Consider the following 7549-nt stretch of genomic DNA (forward strand, 5'->3'; position numbering starts at 1 on the left):
CTTGAAATTATTTTTTATACGTTATACAAAATTGATATTAATGTTTGTCGAAAATGTCGTCGAAAAAGCAGTAAGGCCCGTTTCCATTAATATGACAATACAATCGAAAACATAGGGAGAAAATTGTTGAAAAATCGGAGGCGTTCAGCGTGAAATTTCAATAAATTCGCTTCGTTCCGAGTTCCCGAACGTTACAATAAAAACGCATCAATTTTCCCTATACTTCGTGATAATCGTATTAGCACCAACACGAGGCTGCCACCGATATTTTCGATACAATTGCACGGGAGAATTTTCATCGAGCAATGACCGTTCTCTCTCTCTCTCTCTCTCTGTCTCTCTCTCCCTTTCCTCGCTCTGCTCTTTCTTCGAAACGAAAAAGGGGGAGAAGCAGGGGCGAAAACACGACAATTATCTGGGAATCGCTAATTTACAATTTTGTATCGTTGGAACCGGTGCGAATTATGCGGCTCGAAAGGATTACGCGCATTCCGACATCGAATTCGAATTACAATTAATCTAGCTAATACGGGGAAACGAAGTGAAAGTTTGGCGAATTGCTAAACAGATCGAGTATTCGTTTTCAATGCTTCCATATCGAGCGACAATTGAATTCTCTATTGAAATTTGTTGCTGTTTATTAAGATTACGTATATTTCTATTATCCTTAATAATCAATTGACAATATACAATTAACAGATCATCTCTATTAAAAAAAAAAAGAAAAAGAATTTTTCGCTCGAATCGCAATTAACACACACGACGAACAAAATAAAAAATTATCTGAAAAACAGCAACAACAAGGATGCGTGATTTAACAAAAGTATCGGGTGAAATAGGAAACGCAGGAAAGAATGGACGGTATTGGTCCAGTGGCCCAATTCGCGTATTCTTTTTCGCATACCTACTATACGAGCACGGTATATATACACACGTGGTACGTGTAGCAAATCGAAATTCTATCTCCGGACGATGCGTGGAAAAGTGCTATCGAGAAGTACGGGACTTCGAGGTGGGTATGAACATCCAAAACGTACTTCGAACGCACACGTACCACCTCTCTCTCTGTCTCACTCTCCCTCCCTTCTCGATCCCTTGTCGCGTACGTAGTACACCGGCTAAAACCAAATTCAACTGCGATCGTGCTAAAGGGCTTTTTTTTTTCCCTTTTTTTCTTTTTTATACGTTGCAAACCTACCGTGCGCGGGACGAAATAAACGACAGTGCACCGCATCTCCGCTTTCCGCACGCGCGTGCATAAGGGGTGAGAGGGTGTGCGTGTGTCGATAGGCGCGAAACTACGAGCGTTTTGTACACGGGATGCGAAACGTAACGTGTGGATTTTTTAAATCTACGAGAAATTCCGCTATCATGAACAGGGAAAAAAGAGAGAGAGGGGAAAAAAATTGCATTGATATATATATAAATTACGCGCGCAAGAGAGAGGGAATAATATCGAGGCGACCTAGAAATTTCTGTTGCGACAATTTGGGAATCGTTATCGATAGAATTTGTAAGCGATCGAGAAATTTATATGTACTCCATGTCAATTACTGCAAGATTAATCGAACGCCGGAACGGATTAACGGCGATTAATATTGTTAACATTACACGTTTATGGAATGAGCTTTACTGAAATGAGTTATTGAAATAGATGAAGGGATAAATAGGAAGACGTGTAGAATTCTGTTGCTATATCGAGCCAATATGTTGGGAAAATGTGAAAATTTCTGGAGAAATTGATTTGTTTTATTTATTGGCTGTGTAATAATCGTAGAGGATGTCCATTTTTAATAAATAAAGATTATTCCTAAATTACTTGCTGTTTAAAAAAAATGTTCGGGCAAGATTTTGAGAAAGATCGGATTAATTAACTTTTCTTTAGAGATATACTGTGTATTTGATAAATATATTATAACAATACTATTTTCCTAGACTTTCAATTTCAATGAATTTGAATTTCTATACCCAAAGATTTCTATTTAACATCTAATACTAATCGTTAATTTATTATTTAACAAAGTACCTAAGTTTTATTTTGAAAAAAAAAAAAAAAAGATAATTTCCTAATTTCTTTCCTCAAAACGAACGAAATTATTCAACGCGATTGAAAGAACAGAATAATTAATCTTTCTAAACATAAATAAAGTTGAAGAATCTTAATACTTAAAATATACACAACCGGTTATATCTGCAATACACTTAGTTCGAAAGTGCATTAAAAATTCACACGTAACGTTCCACGTTTAACTTTCCTGCGCTAAGTTTCGTGCCAGATAGTTGAAGGAGCCCCAGGATTCAATAAAAATTACAAAAGTCGATTTCGAACCATGGAACACTGTACCCCCAATTGCGATGTATTTGCATTTTCGCGAGCCAGCTCTAACTTCGAAATTGTTTCGGGGTCAAGATTTACATGTCGAGTACACAGGGAAACGTAAATTTGCTTTCTCCAAGAAATTCTTCCATATTAAAATCTTCGTTAAATGTTGGGAAAAAAAATTCGTAACTCGAAGGAAAATTAAATAACAGGGAGTGAATTAATCGAATCTAGGAATAACCTTCAATTTTTCCTTTTTCCTTTTTTCTTTTCCTTTTTCTTTTTTTTTTTAGAATTTAACTAAATTATACTCATCGAACCGAATACATAATATTTATTTTAAGAGAAAATAGAGATAAATTTATAAGAAATTTTTTTTTATATTTCGAAATTTCGAATGTCTCATCCCTAATATTGCAAAATATTTATAAAAACTTCATAAACTTTTCTTTGGCATAAAATGTGATCCGAATATAATTTTATCGATCGTTAATACATTTGGAGTTCAATTTAACACATTTGTAGAATTGCAATCTCTGTATATTCGATATTTCCATTTGGACGTAATTTAATCGTAAATGCAGTTTCGATCCTTGTCGCGGCGCGTTTATCAAATTCTTGTTTATCGAAGCCGCGGATAAATTGGCTTCGAAGGTGGCCTCTCTGTCGCGGGGAGATTTATCGTTACCGCCGACTTTCCACGGACTTTTCCACGTGCTCCTCGTGTCGAGGAAACGAGAAGCGATGCTCTCACGTCGGCCGCGACGTGACGGCATAACTTTGCATAGACCGATATGAGCCACCTACGCGTCATCCGTATGTACAAACCCTTCCAGTCGAATCTCGTGATCGAGATAAGGCGTTCGGCTCCGTGTACGAAGCATCTACGTCGAGAGATAAGCTACGACGCGAATACGAAAGAGTATGGCTCTCTGCGAATTTATAGGGAATCGTCTTTTTTCTTCCTTCTATCGCGACAACTTGTGTAAACCATCCCCTCCCGCCTCGATCACGTGCTAGAGAACACGTTTGTTCACGTAGCAGATATTTTAACGTTGGAAATTTTGGTAATTTTTGACAAAATGATTTCAGATTTTGAACTTTTGTAACTATCGAGGATTAAGATTAAGAGAAAATTAGGTGATTTTCTTTTCTGATAATGTGAAAATGTTAATTTAATCTTTATTTCAAATCCTTCAGATTTGTGAAGAATTCTGATACTAGGGATGAGACATTCGAAATTTCGAAAGATTTTGAATTTTCTTGACATCGAAATTTTGTGTTACTTTTCGTAATTCGAAACTTTCAATAATTTAAATAGTAAAATATAAAATACAGGAAATTTTAATTATAAATTAGCAAAGACTAATCAAATTGAAAATTGGAAGAATAGATAGTGGAACTTAGAAATAGAAATGAAGAAACTAGGAAATTTTGTTATGTCGTATCGTTTGAATAAGATCCTTCCCTTGTTATAAATTTGAAAAATTCCAAAAATGAAAATTAAAATTTTAGTTCACGATAAAATAGAATATTTGTTCAAAGAAAAAAGGAAAAGAAATAAATATCTTATTCAAGATTATGAAAAACTTCATAAAATTTTAAAGTTTCACGAATTTAAAAACTAGATTTCGAATTATCTCTACTAATTATCCTTATTACGTAATTAGGATAAGTTAATTTTTAATCATTAAGAAGTTTCGCGTTCTCTTTCTCATTTTAAACTTCTTTTATTTTGTTTCCCATTCTCTTTCTTCTCTCCCTTCTTTCCATTCGAGCAGCTTGTCTACCAATTACATCGCTCGAGGCACTTTTCAAACCACTAAATGGCAACCAAGATGAAAATTTAGCGTTGAGCTACCCTTTAGTTCCGCGGACTGAACTTTTGGTGAAACAGGAAGGAACAGAAAAAAAAAAAAAAATTGGATAATTTCAATTTTTAAATCGAAGTTTGAGTATATACAATAACGTTAATATTTGATCGTAAGTTCTAAAAAAAAACTGATTAAATCTCGATGATCTTTTATAAATTAATAATGATCTTTTATAACACTCTCTAAGAAAAAGGGTTATACTCAAACTATATAAATTATGTAGATATACATATGCACATACATATGCATAAATTAAATTTGATTGAACGATGAAAATTTTGTAAAAAATATTTATAAAGTGTTATAAAAGTATCACCTCTAAAAACAATAATAAAATATTTCACAGAATGTACGCTGCTTTTTATGATTCTAGTACGAATTTATTCGCGTTACCACATCTATTTATGGAACAAATTACGAGGCAATAGTTTTCGCAGCAAATACATCGACATGAAAATGGAATATTCACTGTAAATAAATATACCTCAAGCTGAAAGTTTCGCGTCAGTAAATAAAACATAAAATGTCTCGTTAAATTAAACATTTCGTTTAACTTATGCTTAAACAAAAATAAATATTCCATTAAAATTAGCATGTTATACGTTTGTCGAAATGTGAATGAAACGGAAATACAATTGAAAATAAATTCATTATGATGAAATAAAAATTTTGAAACGATAAATGCTCGCCTAAATTTAAAAAGTAATTTTGTAAAGAAACTTTTAATTAATCCCTAGAATCATTGAATCCTCCCTTTTAATATTTCAGAACAAAGTTATTAGAGTCTAGATCTGACAAAAAGGAATAATGTCTTAATGCAGAGGAATTATTTTTTATTTCCTTGAATGGAAGATATTTGGATGGCATTTAATACAGATGACTCTAAAAACCATTCCCTAAGACCATTTCCTAAAGCTATTTCCAAAATCATTTTAAAAACGATGAACAAAACACTGACTTGCTGCATAGTGCTTTGTAGATCACTTAAATCACTTAAATCCGATATTTATGCATATAAAATTTGACTACAAAAAAAAAAGGAATGCATCTCAATCAATGACCACGCAATAAAATTCCTACATAGCAGATAATAATTATTTTACCACGACGAATTTGTGATAAAAAACAAAACGAAATAATCACTTAAAGGATTAAAATTAAAATTCCAAATTGAATCTAATCCACTTTCTACACGAATGTATCAATCAATTTCAATTTAAAACACAATTACCCTTCGAAGCAGAAACCTAATTTTACGACTATACCCGATATAATAATATCATCATATCATCATCAAGATAATTCGAAATTTAGTCAGTTGTCGAGATACGCGCGAAAATAAACAGAAGGGCAAGTAAAAGCATGACGCGGGGGCGACATATGTCCTCGGGGAGATGTAGTGAAGAAGAGCCGCGGGCACATCTACGCAGAATCCACCCCGCGAGGGATATCTGGATTTCTCTCAACCCTCTCTCGATTTTCTTCCTTCGCTCAGGTTCTTCGTTAGCGGTTTCGAGGGGTAAAGTACCGTGGAGTTAGCTAATTGGTTGAACGCCTCGGGCGGCCACTCTCGGAATCCATGAGATATCCTACCTCCCTCCCCATATTTTCACCCAACCTTTGCTCCTCCGTATCTATATCTCGATATCTGGAACGGCTCGAGGAAGAAGAAGGTGCAACTATATACTTTCCTCGAGATTAGGAAATCGCGTTTTCGGTTTTCGGAAGGGAAAAGGGTAGCGGTCGGTTGCGGCGGGGGTGGAGAGTAACGAGAGAAGCGAGGTAACGGAAGGAACGTTTCGAGGACATTCCCATCGAGTTTATCGTGAAAGTTTTCGCCGGTTGTCCGAGGATAAGGACGAAAATCCGGCGAGATCTTGCCACGGCGACAATCAGGACTTCTTTGGACGATATCGTACGATCGTAATATAGTGCTACCGATTCCAGTGGCGAGAATGGCCACGAGATACCCCATGTCCCCTCTGTTTGCTAGTTTCCAACCCTTATTCTCGGATATATTTTCTTTCGAATCGTTATTCTACTTTCGTCGAGAATTGGAATCACTACACATTCAAATCTATACCTCGATCGGGATATGAAATTTCTAAGCTTGAAATTTGAAAAATTTAAGATTCTCGAAAATTCATTCACTTGCAAGAAATTCGAAATCGAGATGAAAAATATTATGTGCAATTTCTTATGATTTGTACAAGAATATGACAATGTTTTTTTTTTTTTTTTTATTTAACCAACAATGATACAACTGAATTTATACTATAACATTGATTCATTTTAATTACGATTTCACATCCTTTTTTTATTGTAAATGTATTTTTTTTTAATATACAAAAATTAAAAATAAAAACTATTCACTATACTGAGATAAAAAATATATAATTGACGGCACGTAATAATAATAATTTAACATCAATTGCTATTGAAAAACAAAATGTTATAATAATTTTCACAAATCTATTAATTAAATTCATCATTTTTAAAACAAACAAATTTTTTTGATATATTAAAAAATTTTTCAAAGAAATTTTGAAAAAGTAAAAACTTCAACCTATAATCCTTTAGAGGTCCCAAGTTAACGGACTTCTCACTTACTTATCATCGGTTAAAAATGTAGAAAACCAATTACCTTTCACTACCATTTTACCGATATTACCGATTCAGCATAAAAAAAAGATTTCAATATTTAGTAGATAAAATAAAAAAAAATGTGAAACTGTATAAAAAAAGTATAAACTCAGTTTAGAATAAGAATATCTATCTAACCTGATGTAGACGAATAAATTCGATACAAAATAAAAAAAAGAATTGCTTATATGATCTGCTCTGAAATACCGACATCTGAAAAGACTAATGTTCTTCAGCTACAACCATCGATACAAATTCTATAGTAAATTATATCATATTAGGATACTTTACTATATTTTTCAAAAATTATCACACTACAGAAGTATTAAATAGTAGTATTAGTAGAAGTATTAAAAAAAAAAGAACAAAACATTAAATTTCTATACCATATCTCATATGGTAACATGCCGAAAGCAAACAAAAATAAAAAATAGTGAAAAAAATATACAAACTATAAAGAATTAAAAACTCAGCGTCATTTGTGAAATGTCGAAAATAAACCAAAGACAAATACAATAACTAATAAAAAAGGATAAAGAAAAAATAAGAATTGATTATCAGCGCCATCTCTTGAAATTTAAAAACATTTTTAAAAACAAAACACATACCAACGATAATAAATATTTCTACTCTATCATATTACGGACATAAAATATAAAAAATACACACAAAAAAAACTCGTATCTAAAACATGCCATTATTCATTTTATCT

This window comes from Apis dorsata, unplaced genomic scaffold (assembly GCF_000469605.1).
Source record: "Apis dorsata unplaced genomic scaffold, Apis dorsata 1.3 scaffold_367, whole genome shotgun sequence".
Lineage (NCBI taxonomy): Eukaryota > Metazoa > Arthropoda > Insecta > Hymenoptera > Apidae > Apis > Apis dorsata.